Below are 25,983 nucleotides of genomic sequence, written 5' to 3'. Positions count from 1 at the left end.
CAGGACACACAGGAAGGAGGGACATCAATACAGGACACACAGGAAGAACAGACATCGATACAGGACACACATGAAGAAGGGACATCAATACAGGACACACAGGAAGGAGGGACATCAATATAGGACACACAGGAAGAACAGACATCAATACAGGACACACAGGAAGGAAGGATATCAATACAGGACACACAGGAAGGAGGGACATTAATACAGGACACACAGGAAGGAGGGACATCAATACAGGACACACAGGAAGGAAGGACATCAATACAGGACACACAGGAAGGAGGGATATCAATACAGGACACTTAGGAAGGAGGGACATCAATGCAGGACACACAGGAAGGAGGGACATCAATACAGGACACACAGGAAGAACAGACATCAATACAGGACACAGGAAGGAGGGACATCAATACAGGACACACAGGAAGAACAGACATCAATAAGGGACACACAGGAAGAAGGGACATCAACACAGGACACACAGGAAGGAGGGACATCAATACAGGACACACAGGAAGAACAGACATCAATACAGGACACACAGGAAGTAGGGACATCAATACAGGACACAGGAAGTGTATCAATACAGGACACACAGGAAAGAGGGACATCAATACAGGACACACAGGAAGAACGGACATCAATACAGGACACACAGGAAGGAGGGACATCAATACAGGACACACATGGAAGGACAGACATCAATACAGGACACACAGGTAGAACAGACATCAATACAGGACACACAGGAAGGAGGGACATCAATACAGGACACACAGGAAGGAGGGACATCAATACAGGACACACAGGAAGAACGGACATCAATACAGGACACACATGAAGGAGGGACATCAATACAGGACACACAGGAAAGAGGGACATCAATACAGGACACACAGGAAGGAGGGACATCAATACAGGACACAGGAAGGAGGGACATCAATACAGGACACACAGGATTAACAGACATCAATACAGGACACTTAGGAAGGAGGGACATCAATACAGGACACACAGGAAGGAGGGACATCAATACAGGACACACAGGAAGGAGGGACATCAATACAGGACACACAGGAAGGAGGGACATCAATACAGGACACACAGGAAGGATGGACATCAATACAGGACACACAGGAAGGAGGGACATCAATACAGGACACACAGGAATAAAAGACATCAATACAGGACACACAGGAAGAACAGACATCAATACAGGACACACAGGAAGGAGGGACATCAATACAGGACACACAGTAAGTACGGACATCAATACAGGACACACAGGAAGGAGGGACATCAATACAGGACACACAGGAAGGAGGGACATCAATACAGGACACACAGGAAGAACAGACATCAATACAGGACACAGGAAGTGTATCAATACAGGACAATCAGGAAGGACAGACATCAATACAGGACACAGGAAGTGTATCAATACAGTACACACAGCAAGTACGGACATCAATACAGGACACACAGGAAGTACGGACATCAATACAGGACACAGGAAGTGTATCAATACAGGACACACAGGAAGAACATCAATACAGGACACACAGGAAGGAGGGACATCAATACAGGACACACAGGAAGGAGGGACATCAATACAGGACACACAGGAAGAACAGACATCAATACAGGACACAGGAAGGAGGGACATCAATACAGGACACACAGGAAGAACAGACATCAATAAGGGACACACAGGAAGAAGGGACATCAACACAGGACACACAGGAAGGAGGGACATCAATACAGGACACACAGGAAGAAGGGACATCAATACAGGACACACAGGAAGTAGGGACATCAATACAGGACACAGGAAGTGTATCAATACAGGACACACAGGAAAGAGGGACATCAATACAGGACACACAGGAAGAACGGACATCAATACAGGACACACAGGAAGGAGGGACATCAATACAGGACACACATGGAAGGACAGACATCAATACAGGACACACAGGTAGAACAGACATCAATACAGGACACACAGGAAGGAGGGACATCAATACAGGACACACAGGAAGGAGGGACATCAATACAGGACACACAGGAAGAACGGACATCAATACAGGACACACATGAAGGAGGGACATCAATACAGGACACACAGGAAAGAGGGACATCAATACAGGACACACAGGAAGGAGGGACATCAATACAGGACACAGGAAGGAGGGACATCAATACAGGACACACAGGATTAACAGACATCAATACAGGACACTTAGGAAGGAGGGACATCAATACAGGACACACAGGAAGGAGGGACATCAATACAGGACACACAGGAAGGAGGGACATCAATACAGGACACACAGGAAGGAGGGACATCAATACAGGACACACAGGAAGGAGGGACATCAATACAGGACACACAGGAAGGAGGGACATCAATACAGGACACACAGGAATAAAAGACATCAATACAGGACACACAGGAAGAACAGACATCAATACAGGACACACAGGAAGGAGGGACATCAATACAGGACACACAGTAAGTACGGACATCAATACAGGACACACAGGAAGGAGGGACATCAATACAGGACACACAGGAAGGAGGGACATCAATACAGGACACACAGGAAGAACAGACATCAATACAGGACACAGGAAGTGTATCAATACAGGACAATCAGGAAGGACAGACATCAATACAGGACACAGGAAGTGTATCAATACAGTACACACAGCAAGTACGGACATCAATACAGGACACACAGGAAGTACGGACATCAATACAGGACACAGGAAGTGTATCAATACAGGACACACAGGAAGAACATCAATACAGGACACACAGGAAGGAGGGACATCAATACAGGACACACAGGAAGAACATCAATACAGGACACACAGGAAGTACGGACATCAATACAGGACACACAGGAAGTACGGACATCAATACAGGACACACAGGAAGAACAGACATCAATACAGGACACACAGGAAGAACATCAATACAGGACACAGGAAGAACATCAATACAGGACACACAGTAAGAACATCAATACAGGACACACAGGAAGAACAGACATCAATGCAGGACACACAGGAAGAACAGACATCAATACAGGACACACAGGAAGGAAGAACATCAATACAGGACACAGGAAGGAAGAACATCAATACAGGACACAGGAAGGAGGGACATCAATACAGGACACACAGGAAGAACAGACATCAATACAGGACACACAGGAAGGAGGGACATCAATACAGGACACAGGAAGTGTATCAATACAGGACACACAGGAAGTACGGACATCACCGGACAAAGAGTTGCTGACCTTTTGTGTTCCTATCTGTCTCTCTCTCGTCCTCGGTCTCTCCATCCTCTCTCTCTCTCTCTCTCTCTCTCCTGTTCTCCACTTTCTCTGTCTCACTGAATTCTCTCTTTCTTTTACTCTCCCTCCCTCCTAGGGTGGATCTAGGATCAGGGCATCTCAACCTGCCACAGTACTAAAGGATGTTGATATCAGCTGTCAAACCTTAAACCCTAATGGGGTTTTTTTAAGTGAAAAACCTTAACAGATCAATGGAGGGTGGGGAGTCACGTTACAAACACTATCAATGACCACACAGGAGAGGAGAGGAGGACACGTGTGCCTGTGTGAGTGCTCTACAGTAGGGAAGTGGTAGCTATGGTAGGATCTGGAGCCACAGTCCTCAGACCTCTTTCCCACCGAGACCTGATGGGGCCTGAAGACAAATGACCCCTACCCTGCTGAAACATTCATGATCCCTTCTGACCGTTTCGCTCTTTATCCATCTCTCTCTCTAACTATCTCTCTCTCTCTCTGTCTCCCCCACCTCTCCCCTCCTCTCTCTTCCCTCTTTCCCTCTCTACTATCCCTACACCCCTTCCTCTCTCCATCCCCCATATCTCTCCTATGTTAATGTGGCCTAAATGTCCTTATGACCTCTCTAACCTAGCAGCACCTTAGCTCCCCCTCTCTCTCGTTCTCTCCCCCCCCCCCACCTCAGCTCACCCCTCTCTCTCTCTCTCCCCCCCACCTCAGCTCACCCCTCTCTCTCTACCCTCTCTCTCTCTCTCTCTCTCTCTCTCTCCCACCTCAGCTCCCTCTCTCTCTCTCTCTCTCTCTCTCCCCCACCTCAGCTCCCTCTCTCTCTCTCTCTCCCTCTCCCTCTCTCTGTGTCTCCCCCACCTCAGCTCCCTCTCTCTCTCCCTCTCCCTCTCCCTCTCTCTCTCTGTGTCTCCCCCACCTCAGCTCCCTCTCTCTCCCTCTCTCCCTCTCCCTCTCTCTCTGTGTCTCCCCCACCTTGGCTCCCTCTCTCTGCTTCCCGGCATCTAACTCCCTAACACCACCAGGTCCAGTCCCAAATGTCACCCTATTCCCTATATACTGTAGTGCACTATGGACCCATAGGGCTCTGATGAAAATGCAGTGTATTGTGTAGGGAATAGGGTGCCATTTGTGACCAGGCCCCGGTCTCGACCAGACCAAGTGGACAGGACAAAGTGGACAGGACAAAGTGGCCTGGACAAAGTAGGGTTAAGTAGTCAATTAAGATGTCTACATGAAATATACATGGGACCATGTTGTATTTTATCATAATGAGGATTCAGGTGTTGCTGTAATGTATACTAAGTTCTATTAGACAAAAAAAAAAAAACTATTTGGAATACTGCTGAATATAGCTTGTATTTTATGGCCAATGGAACTTGGTATAGTATCATGTTGTAATGTACCAGGATATCTCAGTGTTGTAATGTACCAGGATATCTCAGTGTTGTAATGTACCAACATATCTCAGTGTTGTAATGTACCAGGATATCTCAGTGCTGTAATGTACCAGGATATATCAGTGTTGTAATGTACCAGCATATCTCAGTGTTGTAATGTACCAGGATATCTCAGTGTTGTAATGTACCAGGATATCTCAGTGTTGTAATGTACCAGGATATCTCAGTGTTGTAATGTACCAGGATATCTCAGTGTTGTAATGTACCAGGATATCTCAGTGTTGAAATGTACCAGGATATCTCAGTGTTGTAATGTACCAGCATATCTCAGTGTTGTAATGTACCAGGATATCTCAGTGTTGTAATGTACCAGGATATCTCAGTGTTGTAATGTACCAGGATACCTCAGTGTTGTAATGTACCAGGGTACCTCAGTGTTGTAATGTACCAGGGTATCTCAGTGTTGTAATGTACCAGCATATCTCAGTGTTGTAATGTACCAGCATATCTCAGTGTTGTAATGTACCAGGATATCTCAGTGTTGTAATGTACCAGGATATCTCAGTGTTGTAATGTACCAGGATATCTCAGTGTTGTAATGTACCAGCATATCTCAGTGTTGTAATGTACCAGGATATCTCAGTGTTGTAATGTACCAGGATATCTCAGTGTTGTAATGTACCAGGATATCTCAGTGTTGAAATGTACCAGGATATCTCAGTGTTGTAATGTACCAGGATATCTCAGTGTTGAAATGTACCAGGATATCTCAGTGTTGTAATGTACCAGGATATCTCAGTGGGTCCAGTCTTATTGGTTTCCTCAGATATTCCGACCCCAACACATCATCTGTCAATCACCAAAGTCAGACCAGTTAAATCATTTCATACATTTTCATAAATCACATCTGAAGGTCTCTTTCAGAGAGGAGAGGAGGGACATGACTAACTAATAAACTACTGTAGCTGTCCTCTCCTGCCCCGTCTGCTGTAAGCTAGTTTGTTAAATCTGAGCGACAGATATTGATGAGTGCGTTGCCAAACGGCCCCTTCTGTCCGTCATATAGGTGTGTGTTTGTATGTGAAGGGGATAATACGGTACCATGCAGCTCTCTCATGCTCGCTCATCCCCCCAGATCAGCCATGAGGGAATTGATTATTATTCCTGAGTGGCTGGCTAGCGGCCCTGCAGCTTGAGGGGATAGGAGGAGAGGAAGAAGTGAGGGGATAGGAGGAGAGGAAGAAGTAAGGGGATAGGAGGAGAGGAAGAAGTGAGGGGATAGGAGGAGAGGAAGAAGTGAGGGGACAGGAGGAGAGGAAGAAGTGAGGGGACAGGAGGAGAGGAAGAAGTGAGGGGATAGGAAGAAGTGAGGGGTTAGGAGGAGAGGAAGAAGTGAGGGGACAGGAGGAGAGGAAGAAGTGAGGGGACAGGAGGAGAGGAAGAAGTGAGGGGACAGGAGGAGAGGAAGAAGTGGGGGGACAGGAGGAGAGGAAGAAGTGAGGGGTTAGGAAGAAGTGAGGGGACAGGAGGAGAGGTAGAAGTGAGGGGACAGGAGGAGAGGTAGAAGTGAGGGGACAGGAGGAGGAAGAAGTGAGGGGACAGGAGAGGAAGAATTGAGGGGATAGGAAGAAGTGAGGGGTTAGGAGGAGAGGAAGACGTGAGGGGACAGGAGGAGAGGAAGAAGTGAGGGGACAGGAGGAGAGGAAGAAGTGAGGGGATAGGAAGAAGTGAGGGGATAGGAAGAAGTGAGGGGATAGGAAGAAGTGAGGGGATAGGAGGAGAGGAAGAAGAGTGCTTATTAGCTAATCCAGTACAGAGGCCTCACTCTTCTATAGCTTCTCTCCCCATCTTCTCTTCCCCCCCTCTCCCTCTCTCCCTTTCCCCCGCTCCCCCCCACCCCCTCTCTCCCCCTCTCTCCCTCTCTTTTCCCTCTCCCACTTCCCCCCTCTCTCCAACAGTAGCAGACTGCAAACACAACCATGTTTGACTAGTGAGGGGGGTGAGAGGGGACAGGGAGACACACCATTCTCTCCAGTATTAGTGCTGCTACCTCTAAGTGTTGGTCTATGTGGACAGCTTTAGGGATTAGAAGTGAAAACAGCAGACCTGACCTCTTCCAGCCAAGACAGACAGACAGACAGACAGACAGACAGACAGACAGACAGACAGACAGACAGACAGACAGACAGACGGGGCTAGCGAAATGTAACAAATGCAGGACAAAGTTACCATTCTTTCAAGATACATGCAAAGTAGAGATACCCATGGGGGGGTAGATTACAACAGGACAAACAAACAGTTTTAGCTCATTAGCTACAGCACAACATTATACAACATTACAGCACAACATTAACTTCCTGTCCCTGGTCTGTCCTGACCCCTCCCTAACCCTAGATCTCTCCTGAGCCCTCCCTAACCCTAGATCTCTCCTGACCCATCCCTAACCATATCACTTATCTCTCCTGACCCCTCCCTAACCCTGTCACTGATCTGTCCTGACCCCTCCCTAACAATGTCACTGATCTCTCCTGACCCCTCCCTGACCCTGTCACTGATCTCTCCTGACCCCTCCCTAACCCTAGATCTCTCCTGACCCCTCCCTAACCATAGATCTCTCCTGACCCCTCCCTAAACCTGTCCCTGATTTCTCCTGACCCCTCCCTAACCCTAGATCTCTCCTGACCCCTCCCTAATCCTAGATCTCTCCTGACCCCTCCCTAACCCTAGATCTCTCCTGACCCCTCCCTAACCCTGTCCCTGATCTCTCCTGACCCTAGATCTCTCCTGACCCCTCCCTAACCCTGTCCCTGATCTCTCCTGACCCTAGATCTCTCCTGACCCCTCCCTAACCCTAGATCTCTCCTGACCCCTCCCTAACCCCGTCCCTGATCTCTCCTGACCCCTCCCTAACCCTGTCCCTGATCTCTCCTGACCCCTCCCTAACCCTGTCCCTGATCTCTCCTGACCCCTCCCTAACCCTGTCCCTGATCTCTCCTGACCCCTCCCTAACCCTGTCCCTGATCTCTCCTGACCCCTCCCTAACCCTGTACCTGATCTCTCTTGACCCATCCTTAACCCTGTCCCTGATCTCTCCTGACCCCTCCCTAACCCTGATCTCTCCTAACCCCTCCCTAACCCTGTCCCTGATCTCTCCTGACCCCTCCCTAACCCTGTCCCTGATCTCTCCTGACCCCTCCCTAACCCTGTCCCTGATCTCTCCTGACCCCTCCCTAACCCTGTCCCTGATCTCTCCTGACCCCTCCCTAACCCTAGATCTCTCCTGACCCCTCCCTAACCCTAGATCTCTCCTGACCCCTCCCTAACCCTGTCCCTGATCTCTCCTGACCCTAGATCTCTCCTGACCCCTCCCTAACCCTGTCCCTGATCTCTCCTGACCCCTCCCTAACCCTGTCCCTGATCTCTCCTGACCCCTCCCTAACCCTGTCCCTGATCTCTCCTGACCCCTCCCTAACCCTGTCCCTGATCTCTCCTGACCCCTCCCTAACCCTGTCCCTGATCTCTCCTGACCCCTCCCTAACCCTGTCCCTGATCTCTCCTGACCCCTCCCTAACCCTGTCCCTGATCTCTCCTGACCCTAGATCTCTCCTGACCCCTCCCTAACCCTGTCCTTGATCTCTCCTGACCCCTCCCTAACCCTGTCCCTGATCTCTCCTGACCCCTCCCTAACCCTGTCCCTGATCTCTCCTGACCTCTCCCTAACCCTGTCCCTGATCTCTCCTGACCCCTCCCTAACCCTGTCCTTGATCTCTCCTGACCCCTCCCTAACCCTGTCCCTGATCTCTCCTGACCTCTCCCTAACCCTGTCCCTGATCTCTCCTGACCCCTCCCTAACCCTGTCCCTGATCTCTCCTGACCCCTCCCTAACCCTGTCCCTGATCTCTCCTGACCCCTCCCTAACCCTGTCCCTGATCTCTCCTGACCCCTCCCTAACCCTGTCCCTGATCTCTCCTGACCCCTCCCTAACCCTGTCCCTGATCTCTCCTGACCCCTCCCTAACCCTGTCCCTGATCTCTCCTGACCCCTCCCTAACCCTGTCCCTGATCTCTCCTGACCCCTCCCTAACCCTGTCCCTGATCTCTCCTGACCCCTCCCTAACCCTGTCCCTGATCTCTCCTGACCCCTCCCTAACCCTGTCCCTGATCTCTCCTGACCCCTCCCTAACCCTGTCCCTGATCTCTCCTGACCCCTCCCTAACCCTGTCCCTGATCTCTCCTGACCCCTCCCTAACCCTGTCCCTGATCTCTCCTGACCCCTCCCTAACCCTGTCCCTGATCTCTCCTGACCCCTCCCTAACCCTGTCCCTGATCTCTCCTGACCCCTCCCTAACCCTGTCCCTGATCTCTCCTGACCCCTCCCTAACCCTGTCCCTGATCTCTCCTGACCCCTCCCTAACCCTGTCCCTGATCTCTCCTGACCCCTCCCTAACCCTGTCCCTGATCTCTCCTGACCTCTCCCTAACCCTGTCCCTGATCTCTCCTGACCTCTCCCTAACCCTGTCCCTGATCTCTCCTGACCCCTCCCTAACCCTGTCCCTGATCTCTCCTGACCCCTCCCTAACCCTGTCCCTGATCTCTCCTGACCTCTCCCTAACCCTGTCCCTGATCTCTCCTGACCCCTCCCTAACCCTGTCCCTGATCTCTCCTGACCCCTCCCTAACCCTGTCCCTGATCTCTCCTGACCCCTCCCTAACCCTGTCCCTGATCTCTCCTGACCCCTCCCTAACCCTGTCCCTGATCTCTCCTGACCCCTCCCTAACCCTGTGTCTGTGAGAGAAAGAGAGAGACTCAAATGGGACTCAATGAGTAATATATATATCAAATGGGAAATATATACAAGGAAAACACCCAGCGCTCCCTCGACCTTCTGTCTGAGGACCGACTAGGGTCACCCAGCCACATAATAATACACACAGGCACAAACCACCTGAGAGCACAGCAGGAAAGGGTGGCCACAGCACTGAAGGGAGTGATTGAAAAAGCTTCTTCTACTTTCTCCAATGCACAAGTGGTTATCTCCATCCTGCTACCACGAAAAGACTTCCACCCTGTTACCATACAGCGGGTTAACGCAAGTATTTCCCATGACTGTGCCTCAAAACCAAATGTTTACCTGGCCCACCACTCCACCCTGGACTAGAACAGCCTCTGACCAGGTCCACCCTGGACTAGAACAGCCTCTATGGCCAGGTCCACCCTGGACTAGAACAGCCTCTATGACCAGGTCCACCCTGGACTAGAACAGCCTCTATGACCAGGTCCACCCTGGACTAGAACAGCCTCTATGACCAGGTCCACCAATACAAGGCAGCAGTACCCACCACTCCACCCTTGACCTGAACAGCCTCTATGACCAGGTACACCTCTACAAGGCAGCAGTGCCCATCTTTGCCCGGACTCTAAAGGACATCGCTCTCAAACGCAGCCCCAACACTTCACACAGGAGCAACAGATCAATAGACAACTCGCCCAGACCAGCGAGACACCCTCCCAGACCTGCAGGACCCCCCCCCCCCCTGGACCTACACATAGAGGACCCACGCCGAGAGGACTTACATCCAGACCACAACACCACCACCCCCCCACGTCAACCATGCCCACACCCCATTTAGCCCCCCTTAGATCAGACCTGTGCCCCTCCTGCCCACCCCATGTACCCCACCCCGCAAAGAGGGCCTCAACATGGAAGCCACTCATACGCCCAGGTAGTGAGCGGGCAAACAGTCCCAACCCCCACTCTCACACTCGCCCAAGCCAATGGCATGTACCAGATGCTCAGCAGGCTCTGCTCACACTTACTGGCCTGAGGCCAAACCACACGACCAACAACATTGGACACTTCATGGAACACAAAGCCTTCACTATCTCATCCTGGAATATCCAAGGCCTGAGGTCATCTGCCTTTGGCCTAAAGAGCAGGAACCCGGACTTCACCAAAGAAATTAGAAATACAGACATTGTCATCCTGCAAGAAACATGGCATAGAGGAGACGGACCCACTGGTTGCCATCTAGGTTACAGAGAGCTGGTAGTCCCATCCACCAAACTACCAGGTGTGAAACAGGGAAGAGACTCAGGGGGTATGCTAATTTGGTATAGAGCAGACCTAACTCACTCCATTAAATTAATCAAAACAGGAACATTTTACATTTGGCTAGAAATTCAAAAGGAAATTATCTCAACAGAGAAAAACGTCCTCCTGTGTGCTACCTATATCCCCCCAATAGAATCCCCATACTTTAATGAAGACAGCTTCTCCATCCTGGAGGAGGAAATCAATCATTTCCAGGCCCAGGGACATGTACTAGTCTGTGGCGACCTAAATGCCAGAACCGGACAAGAACCTGACACCCTGAGCACACAGGGGGATAAACACGTACCTGGAGGTGACAGCATTCCCTCCCACATATGCCCCCCTAGGCACAACTATGACAACATAACCAACAAAAACGTGTCATAACTCCTGCAGCTCTGTCGGACGCTGGGTATGTACATAGTTAATGGTAGACTTCGAGGGGACTCCTATGGAAGGTACACCTTCAGCTCTGTTACATCCTGGGTATGTACATAGTCAATGGTAGACTTCGAGGGGACTCCTATGGTAGGTACACCTACAGCTCTGTTACATCCTGGGTATGTACATAGTCAATGGTAGGCTTCGAGGGGACTCCTATGGTAGGTACACCTATAGCTCTGTTACATCCTGGGTATGTACATAGTCAATGGTAGGCTTCGAGGGGACTCCTATGGTAGGTACACCTACAGCTCTGTTACATCCTGGGTATGTACATAGTCAATGGTAGGCTTCGAGGGGACTCCTATGGTAGGTACACCTACAGCTCTGTTACATCCTGGGTATGTACATAGTCAATGGTAGGCTTCGAGGGGACTCCTATGGTAGGTACACCTACAGCTCATCTCTTGGCAGTAGTACTGTAGACTACTTTATCACTGACCTCAACCCAGAGTCTCTCAGTGTTCACAGTCAGCCCACTGACACCCCTATCAGACCACAGCAAAATCACAGTCGGCTTGAACAGAGCAATACTCAATCATGAGGCATCAAAGCTAAAGGAACTGAGTAACATTAAGAAATGCTATAGATGGAAGGAATGCAGTATGGAAACCTACCAAAAAACAATTAGGCAACAACAAATTGTCACGTTTGTCGTCTTAAGATAGAGAGGAGGAGTAGTTGGAAGGATCGGAGGACCAAAATGCAGGGTGGCATGTGTTCATCGTGAATTTAATAAACAGAGAACACTTGAACAAACTATACAAAACATTAAACGAACGTGAAGCTATATATGAAATGTGCAAGCAACTAACATAGACAATCACCCACAATGACAAAACAGGCTACCTAAATATGGTTCCCAATCAGAGACAATGACTAACACCTGCCTCTGATTGAGAACCATATCAGGCCAAACATAGAACTAGACAAACTAGACACACAACATAGAATGCCCACTCAGATCACACCCTGACCAAACAAAACATAGAAACATACAAAGCAAACTATGGTCAGGACGTGACAGTAACAACAATGACAAATGGTTTGATGAAGAATGCAAAAAATCTAAGAAAGAAATTGAGAAACTTGTCCTGCCAAAAACAGAGGCCCGGAGTCTACACCTTCACGACGGTGAATCACTAAAACAATACAGAAATACACTACGGAAAAAGAAGGAACAGCATGTCAGAAATCAGCTCAATGTAAATTGAAGAATCCTTAGAATCGACCCACTTCTGGGAAAATTGGAAAATACTAAACAAACAACAACACAAAGAGTTATCTATCCAAAATGGAGATCTTTTTTTTCTTCCTTTATTTAACTAGGCAAGTCAGTTAAGAACGAATTCTTATGTTCAATGGCGGCCTAGGAACGGTGGGTTAACTGCCTGTTCAGGGGTAGAACGACAGATTTGTACCTTGTCAGCTTCGGGATTCGAACTTGCAACCTTTCGGTTACTAGTCCAACGCTCTAACCACTAGGCTACCCTGTAAACCCCTTTTCCAATCTTTTTGGCTCTAAAACAAAGAACAAAGAGCAAAAACATATTAATGATCAATCACAACTCTTAGAATCAACTATTAAAGACGACCAAAACCCACTGGATTCTCCAATTACCTTGAATGAACTAAAGGACAAAACACCTCCAACCCAAAAAGGCCTGTGGTGTTGATGGTATCCTCAATGGAATTATAAAATATAGACCCCAAATTTCAATTGGCTATACTAAAACTCATTAACATCATCTCAGATCTGGCATCTTCCCCAATATTTGGAACCAAGGGCTGATCACCCCAATCCACAAAAGTGGAGACAAATTTGACCCCAATAACTACTGTGGGATATGCGTTAACAGCAACATTGGCTGAGAGGGGACTATTTTGGTAGGTACACCTACAGCTCATCCCTTGGCAGCAGCACTGTAGACTACTTCCTCACCGACCTAAACCCAGAGTCTCTCAGAGCCTTCACAGTCAGCCCACTAACACCTCTCTCAGACCAACCCAGAGTCTTTCAGAGCCTTCACAGTCAGCCCACTAACACCTCTCTCAGACCAACCCAGAGTCTTTCAGAGCCTTCACAGTCAGCCCACTAACACCTCTCTCAGACCAACCCAGAGTCTCTCAGAGCCTTCACAGTTAGCCCACTAACACCTCTCTCAGACCAACCCAGAGTCTTTCAGAGCCTTCACAGTCAGCCCACTAACACCTCTCTCAGACCAACCCAGAGTCTCTCAGAGCCTTCACAGTCAGCCCACTAACACCTCTCTCAGACCAACCCAGAGTCTTTCAGAGCCTTCACAGTCAGCACACTAACACCTCTCTCAGACCAACCCAGAGTCTCTCAGAGCCTTCACAGTCAGCACACTAACACCTCTCTCAGACCACAGTAAAATCACAGTGTAGAAGAGCAGAATCCAACCATGAAGCATCACGGCCCAATAAATGACATGGTACAAAACAGGCCTGTAGATGGAGTGCAAACAGTACAGACACCTACCAAAAAGCAATTAGTAGCCAAAAAATACAATCTCTCCTGGACAACTTTTTAGCATTAACATTCTCCTACAGCAATGAAGGTGTAAATTTGGCTGTTTGGAACATGAACTTTATATTTGACAAATTAGCCTCCTTGGCTAATTTAAAGAAGCATAAGGGCAAACCAGAAATAACAGATCATGAAAAAATGGTTTGATAATGATTGCAAAAATCTAAGAAAGTCATTGAGAAATATATCTAATCAAAAACACAGAGAACCAGATAACAAAAATATAGGCCTTCAATATGGAGAAACACTGAAGCAATACAAACACACCCTAAGAACAAAGGAACAGCACATTGGAAATCAGCTGGATGGAATTGAGGAATCATTAGAATCAAACCACTTCTGGGAGAATTGGAATAAATGAAACAAACCTCATCATGAGGAATTGGCTATCCAAAATGGGGATATGTGGAGAAATCACTTTGCAAACCTCTACAGCAACATAACAAAGAACCCAGAACAAAAAGATATTCAAGAAAAATGACAAATCCTTGAATCAGCAGTCAAAGACTATCAGAATCCTGTGGATACACCAATTACAGAAGAATAATTATTGGAAAAACTATGCACTCTCCAACCCCAAAAGGCCTGTGGTGCTGATGGTATTTTAAATGAAATGATCAAATATACAGACCACAAATTCAAATTGGCTTTACTCAAACTCTTCAACATTATCCTCACTGCAGGTATTTTCCCCGATATTTGGAACCAGGGATTGATCACACCTATCTAGAAAAATGGAGAAAATTTGACCCAAATAATTACAGAGTACAGTCCCTACTGCCCCCCCCCCCCCCCCCCCCCCCCCCATACAGTCCCTACTGCCCCCCCCCCCCCCCCCCATACAGTCCCTACTGGCCCCCCCCCCCCTGTCCCTGCCCAGTTAACTGTCCTGCTGCTCCTTCTATCACACCCTGGAATAACAGAGGAGAGCAGACAATGGCTTTGTGCATAGCGACACACAGAGAGGGCCAATAGCAAGCCAGAAGTCTTTTGTTTTGGGGGTGATGCACGGGGAGGGAGACCGTTTTACACTATCTAACGTCACCAATCCCAGCACGGGATGGGAACCGACAGACTGATGGGTTTTCTCACCAGAAAAAAACAACAACATTATGTTCGACATCAGAAAACGACTCAGTGGTTTAACATATACTGTTTTGATTGGCTGAAACTAAATTCATCAAACTTAAAACAGAATGTACAGTAATTGAGCATGAAAATCATGAATCATTCATTTTTGTGTCATAATAAATCAAATTCCTCCTCTCTCTCCATGTTCTGTCCTACTCTCTCTCCTTTTTCTGTCCTTCTCTCTCTCCTTGTTCTGTCCTCCTCTCTCTCCTTGTTCTGTCCTCCTCTCTCTCCTTGTTCTGTCCTCCTCTCTCTCCTTGTTCTGTCCTCCTCTCTTTCCTTGTTCTGTCCTTCTCTCTCTCCTTGTTCTGTCCTCCTCTCTCTCCTTCTTCTGTCCCCCTCTCTCTCCCTGTGCTGTCCCCCTCTCTCTTCTTGTTCTGTCCTCCTCTCTCTCCTTGTTCTGTCCTCCTTCCTCCTTGTTCTGTCCTCCTCTCTCTCCTTGTTCTGTCTTCCTCTCTCTCATTGTTCTGTCCTCCTCTCTCTCATTGTTCTGTCCTCCTCTCTCTCCTTGTTCTGTCCTCCTCTCTCTCTTTGTTCTGTCCTCCTCTCTCTCCTTGTTCTGTCCTCCTCTCTCTTCTTGTTCTGTCCTCCTCTCTCTCCTTGTTCTGTCCTCCTTCCTCCTTGTTCTGTCCTCCTCTCTCTCCTTGTTCTGTCCTCCTCTCTCTCATTGTTCTGTCCTCCTCTCTCTCCTTGTTCTGTCCTCCTCTCTCTCCTTGTTCTGTCCTCCTCTCTTTCCTTGTTCTGTCATTCTCTCTCTCCTTCTTCTGTCCTCCTCTCTCTCCTTGTGCTGTCCCCCTCTCTCTTCTTGTTCTGTCCTCCTCTCTCTCCTTGTTCTGTCCTCCTTCCTCCTTGTTCTGTCCTCCTCTCTCTCCTTGTTCTGTCCTCCTCTCTCTCATTGTTCTGTCCTCCTCTCTCTCATTGTTCTGTCCTCCTCTCTCTCCTTGTTCTGTCCTCCTCTCTCTCTTTGTTCTGTCCTCCTCTCTCTCCTCTCCTTGTTCTGTCCTCCTCTCTCTCCTTGTTCTGTCCTCCTCTCTCTCCTTGTCCTGTCCTCCTCTCTCCTTGTTCTGTCCTCCTCTCTCTCCTTGTTCTGTCCTCCTCTCTCTCCTTGTTCTGTCCTCCTCTCTCTCCTTGTTCTGTCCTCCTCTCTCTCCTTGTTCTGTCCTCCTCTCTCTCCTTGTTCTGTCCTCCTCTCTCTCCTTGTTCTGTCCTTCTCTCTCTCCTTGCTCTGTCCTCCTCTCTCTCCTTGTTCTGTCCTCCTCTCTCTCCTTGTTCTGTCCTCCTCTCTCTGATCTTGTTTTGAGGAGATTATATAACCTTTATTTAAACTAGCCAAGTCAGTTTAGAACAATGAAGGCCTACCCCGGGCCAAACCCGGACGACGCTGGGCGAATTGCGTGCCTCCCTATGAGACTCCCAATCACGGCCGGTTGTGATACAGCCCGGAATCAAACCAGGGACTGTAGTGATGCCTCTAGCACTGAGATGCGGTGCCTTAGACCACTGCACTACGCCAAAGAAAAGATACCAATTCAACAGACATTTCAAGCTGGGACGTGAGGTTGCTGTGTGATCTAACTCCTTTACACTGGTTAGTTTTACATTGGCCCACCCTCTGTGATTTGATTGAGACTTTAGCTGAGGTGGTAAGGGAGGTGGGGGTGGTGGGGGTCTGAAGTGTGTTGTCCCACGGGGGAAAGGCTAACAGTGGAACCCCACACCAGCCCCAATGGAGAAGGGGATGACCATCTGCCTCTCTGGCTGTAACACACACACACACACACACACACACTCCCCCCTAGTCTGATCATCTGGGCTCTCCTTCTCTTCTAGCTCTACAATGTGGAGTGGCTTTCCCCCTGTTTGATCTGCCTGCTATTCATCCACCCTGTCAGCTGTATGCAGGCTGTGTTCAGGCCATTGGGGCCTGGATGTGTCTCTGGGATTACTGTGGTGTGCTCCTCTCTACTGTCTACCGTCCCTGTGGAAATCACCAGCAGATAACAGCCCCAAACCGCCAGCCTGAGCCCTCGGAGACTTAGGCTGTGGACCAAACGGCTCCCTATTCCCTATGTACAGCCCCTTATTGGCCCTAGTTAAAAGTAGTGCACTACTTAGGGAACGGGGAGCCATTTGGTACACACAATAGGCTGTTCCCAAGCTGTTCATCCACCTGAAGAGATGGAGGGTTAGCCTGAAGAGATGGAGGGTTAGCCTGAAGAGATGGAGGGTTAGCCTGAAGAGATGGAGGGTTAGGGTTACCCTGAAGAGATGGAGGGTTACCCTGAAGAGATGGAGGGTTAGGGTTACCATGAAGAGATGGAGGGTTAGGGTTACCATGAAGAGATGAAGGGTTAGGGTTACCATGAAGAGATGGAGGGTTAGGGTTAGCCTGAAGAGATGGAGGGTTACCCTGAACAGATGGAGGGTTAGGGTTAGCCTGAAGAGATGGAGGGTTAGGGTTACCCTGAAGAGATGGAGGGTTAGGGTTACCATGAAGAGATGGGGGGTTACCCTGAAGAGATGGAGGGTTAGGGTTACCCTGAAGAGATGTAGGGTTATGGTTACCATGAAGAGATGGAGGGTTAGGGTTACCATGAAGAGATGGAGGGTTAGGGTTACCCTGTAGAGATGGAGGGTTACCCTGAAGAGATGGAGGGTTACCCTGAAGAGATGGAGGGTTAGGGTTAGGGTTAGGGTTAGCCTGAAGAGATGGAGGGTTACCATGAAGAGATGGAGGGTTAGGGTTAGGGTTAGGGTTAGCCTGAAGAGATGGAGGGTTAGCCTGAAGAGATGGAGGGTTAGGGTTAGCCTGAAGAGATGGAGGGTTAGGGTTACCCTGAAGAGATGGAGGGTTAGGGTTACCATGGAGAGATGGAGGGTTAGGGTTATGGTTAGGGTTAGCCTGAAGACCTGGTGGTAAACTGGCTGGTTGTAGTCTGACCTGGGGGTAGTCTGACCTTGTGGTAGTCTGACCTTGTGGTAGTCTGACCTGGTGGTAAACTGCCTGGTGGTAGTCTGACCTGGGGGTAGTCTGACCTGGTGGTAAACTGGCTGGTGGTAGTCTGACCTGGGGGTAGTCTGACCTGGTGGTAGTCTGACCTGGTGGTAGTCTGACCTGGGGGTAGTCTGACCTGGTGGTAGTCTGACCTGGGGGTAGTCTGACCTGGTGGTAGTCTGACCTGGTGGTAAACTGGCTGGTGGTAGTCTGACCTGGTGGTAGTCTGACCTGGTGGTAAACTGGCTGGTGGTAGTCTGACCTGGTGGTAGTCTGACCTGGTGGTAAACTGGCTGGTGGTAGTCTGACCTGGTGGTAGTCTGACCTGGTGGTAGTCTGACCTGGTGGTAAACTGGCTGGTGGTAGTCTGACCTGGTGGTAGTCTGACCTGGTGGTAAACTGGCTGGTGGTAGTCTGACCTGGTGGTAAACTGGCTGGTGATAAACTGGCTGGTGGTAGTCTGACCTGGTGGTAGTCTGACCTGGGGGTAGTCTGACCTGGTGGTAAACTGGCTGGTGGTAAACTGGCTGGTGGTAGTCTGACCTGGTGGTAGTCTGACCTGGTGGTAGTCTGACCTGGTGGTAAACTGGCTGGTGGTAGTCTGACCTGGTGGTAGTCTGACCTGGTGGTAGTCTGACCTGGTGGTAAACTGGCTGGTGGTAGTCTGACCTGGTGGTAGTCTGACCTGGTGGTAAACTGGCTGGTGGTAGTCTGACCTGGTGGTAGTCTGACCTGGGGGTAGTCTGACCTGGTGGTAGTCTGACCTGGGGGTAGTCTGACCTGGTGGTAGTCTGACCTGGTGGTAAACTGGCTGGTGGTAGTCTGACCTGGTGGTAAACTGGCTGGTGGTAGTCTGACCTGGTGGTAGTCTTAGAGCTTTAGACTACTCTACACACACACTGCATACTGAATGACTGGTTGCTATTAGAAGATCAATTCAAGGTAACAGATCAGACGGACCACACTAAACCTTACTGCCCTTATACCACACAGAGAGGAGAGGAGAGGAGAGGAGAGGAGAGGAGAGGAGAGGAGAGGAGAGGAGAGGAGAGCAGAGGAGAGGAGACGAGAGCAGAGGAGAGGAGACGAGAGGAGAGGAGAGGAGACGAGAGCAGAGGAGAGGAGACGAGAGCAGAGCAAAGCGGAGCGGAGCGGAGAGGAGAGGAGAGGAGAGGAGAGGAGAGGAGAGGAGAGGAGAGGAGAGGAGAGGAGAGGAGAGGAGAGGAGAGGAGAGGAGAGCAGAGCAGAGCAGAGGAGAGGAGAGAGCAACTCATAAATAAATTGTTCCTATTTAATCTTCCTCTTTTGGGGCACATATTGGTGATTGGTTATATGATAAAACACTGTGGTCTAATATCACATTATGGTTTATCAATCTCATACCTAAATTATTCATAGCAACATTTTATAACAATACAATTCCTGGAGTCACGTTGGGGTTTGCCGCTCCTAATACCTGCATGTAAATATTGAAATCCAACAGCACACACTTTCCTATTTGTCTTAATATATATTGACTTGTAGTATCGTTAAATATAAAGATCATTTACATTTTGAAACATCGTTGCTGGAATGTCAACACTCTTAAAAAAAATTTTAAAAACTTCTTAAAGTGTGTAACATACGGTATTCTCAGAAGGCCACATCGACTAGAAAACAAACAGCCAAGTCCTCCCGAATCCCCGTCCACCAAGACATGGATAAACACGTCCAGATGATTCGGTTAATCTGAAGGATCTATTTGAACAAATAGGAAAGATGAATACGACTTTGTTGGGTGTTGCATCCGATGTCTCCATGATGAAAACAACAACTACCGAGCTAAAGGGAAAAGTTGATGCGATACAGTAGAGGATGGATGGGGCAGAGGGACAGGTTTCTACAGTAGAGGATGGATGGGGCAGAGGGACAGGTTTCTACAGTAGAGGATGGATGGGGCAGAGGGACAGGTTTCTACAGTAGAGGATGGATGGGGCAGAGGGGCAGGTTTCTACAGTAGAGGATGGATGGGGCAGAGGGACAGGTTTCTACAGTAGAGGATGGATGGGGCAGAGGGACAAATTTCAACAGTAGAGGATGGATGGGGCAGAGGGACAAATTTCAACAGTAGAGGATGGATGGGGCAGAGGGACAGGTTTCTACAGTAGAGTATGGATGGGGCAGAGGGACAGGTTTCTACAGTAGAGGATGGATGGGGCAGAGGGACAAATTTCAACAGTGGAGTATGGATGGGGCAGAGGGACAAATTTCAACAGTGGAGTATGGATGGGGCAGAGGGACAAATTTCAACAGTGGTTGATAAAACAGTCCATTTTGAGAGTTTTTTGTAGCTCATTCCAGTCGTTAGCTGCAAGGGTAGCATTCCAGAGAGACATCAGAGACTGTAACGTTCTTTGCTTCACGGAAACATGGCTCACTGGAGAGACGCTATCGGAGTCGGTAAAGCCAGCTGGTTTCTTCACGCATCGCGCCGACAGAAACAAACATCTTTCTGGTAAGAAGAGGGGCATGGGCGTATGCTTTATGGTTAACGAGACGTGGTGTGGTCACAACAACATACAGGAACTCAAGTCCTTCTGTTCACCTGATTTAGAATTCAAACTTTATTTGACTCTTTGCAAACTGGAATCCATATATCCTGAGGCTGCATTCATTGTAGCTGGGGATTTTAACAAGGCTAATCTGAAAACAAGACTCCCTAAATTGTATCAGCATATCGATTGCGCAACCAGGGCTGGTAAAACCTTGGATCATTGCTATTCTAACTTCCGCGATGCATATAAGGCCCTCCCCCGCACTCCTTTCGGAAAAGCTGACCACGACTCCATTTTGTTGCTCCCTGCCTACAGACAGAAGCTAAAACAAGAAGCTCCCACGCTGAGGTCTGTTCAACGCTGGTCATCAAACAACAACATTGAGGAATACGCTGATTCAGTGAGCGAGTTCATTAGCAAGTGCATTGGCGATGTCGTACCCACAGCAACTATTAAAACATTCCCCAACCAGAAACCCTGGATTGATGGCAGCATTCGCGCGAAACTGAAAGCGCGAACCAATCAAACAAGCTAAGCGTCAGTATAGAGACAAAGTAGAGTCGCAATTCAACGGCTCAGACACAAGAGGTATGTGGCAGGGTCTACAGTCAATCACGGATTACAAAAAGAAAACCAGCCCCGTCGCGGACCAGGATGTCTTGCTCCCAGACAGAATAAACAACTTCTTTGCTCGCTTTGAGGACAATACAGTGCCACTGACACGGCCCGCTACCAAGGACTCTCCTTCACTGCAGCCGACGTGAGAAAAACATTTCGCCCCTCGCAAGGCTGCAGGCCGAGACGGCATCCCCAGCCGCGCCCTCAGAGCATTAGCAGACCAGCTGGCTGGTGTGTTTACGGACATATTCAATCAATCCTTATCCCAGTCTGCTGTTCCCACATGCTTCAAGAGGGCCACCATTGTTCCTGTTCCCAAGAAATCTAAGGTAACTGAGGAGGGGACTGAGCACACACCCCTGGTGGGCCCCCGTGTTGAGGATCAGCGTGGCGGATGTGTTGTTACCTACCGTAACCACCTGGGGGCGGCCTGTCAGAAAGTCCAGGATCCAGTTGCAGAGGGAGGTGTTTGCATCATCTGTGTATCTGTTGGTGCGGTATGCAAATTGGAGTGGGTCTAGGGTTTCTGGGATAATGTTGTTGATGTGAGCCATGACCAGCCTTTTCAAAGCATTTCATGGCTACAGACGTGAGTGCTACGGGTCGGTAGTCATTTAGGCAGGTTACCTTTGTGTTCTTGGGCACAGGGACTCTGGTGGTCTGCTTGAAACATGTAGGTATTACAGACTCCATCAGGGACATGTTGAACATGTCAGTGAAGACACCTGTCAGTTAGTCAGCACATGCCCGGAGCACACGTCCTGGAAATCGGTCTGGTCCTGTGGCCTTGTTAATGTTGACCTGTTTAAAGGTCTTACTCACGTCGGCTGTGGAGAGCGTGATCACACAGTCGTCCTGAACAGCTGATGCTCTCATGCATGTTTCAGTGTTACTTGCCTCGAAGCGAGCACAGAAGTAATTTAGCTCATCTGGTAGGCTGGTGTCACTAGGTAGCTCTCGGCTGTGCTTCCCTTTGTAGTCTGTAATAGTTTGCAGGCCCGACGAGCGTCGGAGCCAGTGTAGTATGATTTGATCTTAGTCCTGAATTGACTCTTTGCCTGTTTAATTGTTCGTCGGAGGGCATAGCAGGATTTCTTATAAGCTTCCGGGTTACACCACAAAACTCACAGTGTTATATATATTTTTTAAATGCACCCCTCTCCCCAACGGAGGAGTAATTTTGTTTGGCTGGGCCTGTCTCCCCAGTGGGTGGACCTGGCTCCCAATTGGGTGGGCCAATGCCCTCCCAGGCCCACCCATGGCTGTCTCCCTGCCCAGTCATGTGAAATCCATAGATTAGGGCCTAATTATTTCAATTGACTGATTTCCTTCTATGAACTGTAACTCAATAACATCTTTGAAATTGTTGCGTTTATATTTTTGTTCAATATATAATTATAGAAAATATATGCAACTAATTTTCCACCAACAGGTTTCTGTGCCAATGCATGACACAATCAATAAGTAAAGCATACCGACTTCTCTCTCTTTTTCCCCATCTCTCTCTCTTTCCCCCGTCTCTCTCTCTCTTTCCCCCGTCTCTCTCTCTCTTTCCCCCGTCTCTCTCTCTCTTTTCCCCGTCTCTCTCTCTCTCTCTTTCCCCCGTCTCTCTCTCTCTTTCCCCCGTCTCTCTCTCTCTTTCCCCCGTCTCTCTCTCTCTCTCTTTTCCCCGTCTCTCTCTCTCTTTCCCCCGTCTCTCTCTCTCTTTTAACCGTCTCTCTCTCTCTCTTTCCCCCATCTCTCTCTCTCTCTTTTCCCCGTCTCTCTCTCTCTCTTTCCCCCATCTCTCTCTCTCTTTCCCCCGTCTCTCTCTCTCTTTTAACCGTCTCTCTCTCTCTCTCTCTTTCCCCCATCTCTCTCTCTCTCTTAACCCCATCTCTCTCTCTCTTTCCCCCGTCTCTCTCTCTCTTTCCCCCGTCTCTCTCTCTCTTTCCCCGTCTCTCTCTCTCTCTTTCCCCGTCTCTCTCTCTCTTTCCCCCGTCTCTCTCTCTCTTTCCCCCATCTCTCTCTCTCTTTCCCCCGTCTCTCTCTCTCTCACTTTCTTTTTTCCCTGTCTCCCTCGCTCTCTCTTTTCCCCCATCTCCCTCTCTCTCTCTTTCCCCCGTCTCTCTCTCTCTTTTCCCCGTCTCTCTCTCGCTCTTTCCCCCATCTCTCTCTCTCTTTCCCCGTCTCCCTCGCTCTCTCTTTTCCCCCATCTCCCTCTCTCTCTTTCCCCCGTCTCTTTCTCTCTTTCCCCCATCTCTCTCTCTCTTTCCCCCGTCTCTCTCTCTCTCACTTTCTTTTTTCCCTGTCTCCCTCGCTCTCTCTTTTCCCCCATCTCCCTCTCTCTCTCTTTCCCCCGTCTCTCTCTCTCTTTTCCCCGTCTCTCTCTCTCTCTCTTTCCCCGTCTCTCTCTCTCTCTCTTTCCCCGTCTCTCTCTCTCTCTCTTTCCCCGTCTCTCTCTCTCTTTCCCCGTCTCTCTCTCTCTTTCCCTGTCTCTCTCTCTCTCTCTTTCCCCGTCTCTCTCTCTCTTTCCCCTTCTCTCTCTCTCTTTCCCCGTCTCCCTCACTCTCTCCCCGTCTCTCTCTCTCTCTCTTTCCCCGTCTCTCTCTCTCTTTCCCCCGTCTCTCTCTCTCTTTCCCCCGTCTCTCTCTCTCTTTCCCCCGTCTCTCTCTCTCTTTTCCCCGTCTCTCTCTCTCTCTTTCCCCCATCTCTCTCTCTCTTTCCCCGTCTCCCTCACTCTCTCTTTTCCCCCCGTCTCCCTCTCTCTCTCTCTGCTCGGAATTAGCTTGCAAAAAACGGAACAGTCCGCAGGAAGCCAGACGTTAAATTACATTTCAATTTAGTCGGCCAATTGTCCGTAGAGTTGGTCCATATGCAGAGGGTTAAGGTGGGGGTAAGAGACAGAGAAGAGAAGAGCAGAGGGGAGAGGGTTAAGGTGGGGGTAAGAGACAGACAGAGAGGAGGAGAGGGGAGGGGACAGGGTTAAGGTGGGGGTAAGAGACAGTCAGAGAGGAGCAGAGCAGAGGGGAGAGGGTTAAGGTGGGGGTAAGAGACAGTCAAAGAGGAGGGGAGGGGGTAAGAGACAGTCAGAGAGGAGCAGAGGGGAGGGGACACGGTTAAGGTGGGGGTAAGAGACAGTCAGAGAGGAGCAGAGGGGAGGGGAGAGGGTTAAGGTGGGGGAAAGAGACAGTCAAAGAGGAGCAGAGGGGAGGGGACAGGGTTAAGGTGGGGGTAAGGGACAGTCAGAGAGGAGGGGAGGGGACAGGGTTAAGAGACAGTCAGAGAGGAGGGGAGGGGAGAGGGTTAAGGTGGGGGTAAGAGACAGTCAGAGAGGAGCAGAGGGGAGAGGGTTAAGGTGGGGGTAAGAGACAGTCAGAGAGGTGCAGAGGGGAGGGGGTTAAGGTGGGGGTAAGAGACAGTCAGAGAGGAGGGGAGGGGAGAGGGTTAAGGTGGGGGTAAGAGACAGTCAGAGAGGAGGTGAGGGGAGAGGGTTAAGGTGGGGGTAAGAGACAGTCAGAGAGGAGGGGAGAGGGTTAAGGTGGGGGTAAGAGACAGTCAGAGAGGAGCAGAGGGGAGGGGAGAGGGTTAAGGTGGGGGTAAGAGACAGTCAGAGAGGAGCAGAGGGGTGGGGACAGGGTTAAGGTGGGGGTAAGAGACAGTCAGAGAGGAGCAGAGGGGTGGGGACAGGGTTAAGGTGGGGGTAAGAGACAGTCAGAGAGGAGCAGAGGGGAGGGGACAGGGTTAAGGTGGGGGTAAGAGACAGTCAGAGAGGAGGGGAGGGGAGAGGGTCATTGTCTCTTCTCCCCAGCCCACTGTCCCCTGGCCCTCAGACCACCTCATTGTCTCTTCTCCCCAGCCCACTGTCCCCTAGCCCTCAGACCAACTCATTGCCACTTAATTTGGTCCTACTGGGGTTTGTTCATTTTCCCACTGCCAGCATCCCCCTAACCCATCACACACGCAGAGACACACGCACACACACAGTATTCTCCTCACTGTCCGAAAAGGGCACGCTTGGAACACACACACAGTATCCTCCTCACTGTCCGAAAAAGGCACGCTTGGAGCACACACACACACACACGTGCACACACACTATCCTCCTCGCTGTCTGAAAGGGGCACGCTTGGAGCACACGCGCGCTGTTGAATTGTGTAGGCCACTGCTGAGACCGCTCAGGTGGAACTGAAGGATGTCTCCTTTCTCCCACGAGGGAGAGAGAAAATTATGGATTGGGTCTTGTTAAATGAAACAAGAATCATTCTAATATGTGATACAACTAAAGTAACGAATAAGTATCTTTAAATGGTACGTTAAAGCCCGTTATACAGTAACATCGCTAGATGTACTCTGCTTCCGGGGGTTGGAACGATCGAAATGTTTTTATTTTTTTACTGAGCATAAAATGAAATATGACTGAAATGTGTTTGTAAATCTAAAATGCTAAACCGTCACCTGAATGTGGAGATGTTATTGCTCTACTCTTAAGTCTTGGAATCATCGAAAACGAATCACACACAGCTATTCAACTCCATAGAGTCTATAGAATGAATTATACATGAGGATATTTGTAGAATTATTTTCAGGAACGAAAACCATTAATATAGTCTCACCAGAATTGAATATCATTGTGTTTCGATATATTAGATATTTCTTACAGTATGTTAGATGAATTAAATGTACCCCCCCCCCCCCCCAAATATATATATATATTTTTTTAAATGTAGCCAATTAGATTGTAAAATCAACATCAGTCGTCATTGTTCGATGCGAATAATGTTTGTTAATTAACTAATCAAAGGCAATATTTTTACAAACAAACTAACCCAATCTTGACTTTAGGTTTATTTCATGCTATTATTTAATTCATATTTATTAGACAGCCGATGCTTTTTAACAATGAAAT

Source organism: Oncorhynchus mykiss, chromosome 11 (genome assembly GCF_057628025.1).
Source record: "Oncorhynchus mykiss isolate SJ-2025 chromosome 11, ASM5762802v1, whole genome shotgun sequence".
Taxonomy (NCBI): Eukaryota; Metazoa; Chordata; class Actinopteri; order Salmoniformes; family Salmonidae; genus Oncorhynchus; species Oncorhynchus mykiss.
The sequence above is the reverse complement of the archived record's forward strand: the minus strand, read 5'-3'. Positions refer to the sequence as shown.